The following is a 1,827-nucleotide window of genomic DNA, read 5'->3' on the forward strand; positions in this document are numbered from 1 at the left end:
TTTTTTTAATATTTTTTTTTATTACGTATTTTCCTCAATTACATTTCCAATGCTGTCCCAAAAGTCCCCCATACCCTCCCCCCAAGGCAAGTCTTATAAGGACAACATTTAATTGGGGCTGGCTTACAGGTTCAGAGGTTCAGTCCATTATCATCAAGGCAGGAACATGGCAGCATCTAGGCAGATGTGGGGCTGAAGGAGCTGAGAGTTCTATATCTTTATCTGAAGGCTGTTAGCAGAATACTGGCTTCCAGGCAGCTAGGGTGAGGGTCTTAAAGCCCACACCCACAGTGACACATCTACTCCAACAGGGCCACACCTCCTAATAGTGCCACTCCCTGAGCCAAGCAGATACAACCCATCACAATTCCGCCACACTGAGGTCATCACTCTTAGGGCCTGAGCGCTAGGCAAACAGTCTATCACTAATTTATAATCTGGACCCCTTTCTATTTTTATTTTTTAAGATATACGTCTTGGTTTTCAGTGTGTATATGCTATGTATACATACATGTGTGTGTGAACACTTGTCCAAACAGGCTACGGGAGTCTACTTATCCTGAAGCTGGGGCTCAAGCTGGTGTTACAGGTGGTGACGAACCACCTGATGAGGATGCTGGGAACCAAGCCAGTTCCAGTCCTCCGCAAGAGCGCACAAGCTACTCTGAGCCGGGAAGCATTGCTCCAGCCCCACCCCTTCTTATTTTTTTTTTTTTAATTTTCAGACAGGGTGTCACTAAGTTGCTCAGGCTGGCCTTGAGCTGATGACTTTCTCTCTTCAGCCTCCTAACTGGGATTACAGACTGGTAAGTAACTGGAAAGCAAGAGTTTGTGTTCTGTGGGGAGAAATACCTTGTGCCAGGTATCCTGGGGTCACCAGAAAGAGCTATAATGGGAGCCAACCCACATAATTCCTGCACTTGGGAAGTGTGGCCAGGGGGATCATGGGTTCAAAGGTAGCCTCAGCCACATGGACAATATTTATGTTTGTTTCATGGTGACAGAACTTCACATACCCCAGGCTGGCCTCAAACTTACTGTATAGCTGAGGATGGTCTTGAACTCTTGAGCCTTCTGTTTCTACCTCCCAAATGCTGGGATTACAGGCACCTGCCACCCATCCTGGGTTTGAAATGTATTTTTCTGGTAAGGAATATTGAAAAAAATACTAAAAGTAGGGCTGGAGAGACGACTCAGCAGCTAAGCGTGCTCACTATTCTTGTGGAGGACTTAGGCTCCATTCCCAGCAGCCACGTGATAGCCACAACTAACTCTAATTGTAGTTCCAAGTGAATCAACACCATCTTCCAGCCTCCTTGGACAGGACACACACATACACACTCATACATATAAAATAAATCCCTAAGAGATTTTCAGTTAAAGAAATGCTAGAAGTACCCCAAACATTGTGGCAGAGGCATATAATCCTAGCACTTGAGAAAAGCAGAAGTAAGCAGTTCAGAAGTCCAAAGCTAGACTCTGCTATATAGACTATATAGTGACTTAAAGGCTAGCCTCATATATATTAGACATATAACACAACAACAACAACAACCCATACAAACTGAAAGGACGTATAAAACACTTAGGAGATGCTGAGATGTCAGAGCAGGAAGATGGATCACCAGGGAAAGGAACTTGGAGCCAAGCCTGAAGACTGAGTTTGAACCCTGTAACCCACAAGGTAAAGGACAGAACCAGTTCTTTGACTTTTCGCATTCACACGCGCGCACACACACACACACAAAATAAATATAAAAAATTAAGATACTAAGATATGAAGATAGCTTTTCTTTGATTGATTGACTGACTGACTGACTGACTGAC

This window comes from Mus caroli, chromosome 9, assembly GCF_900094665.2.
Source record: "Mus caroli chromosome 9, CAROLI_EIJ_v1.1, whole genome shotgun sequence".
Taxonomy (NCBI): Eukaryota; Metazoa; Chordata; class Mammalia; order Rodentia; family Muridae; genus Mus; species Mus caroli.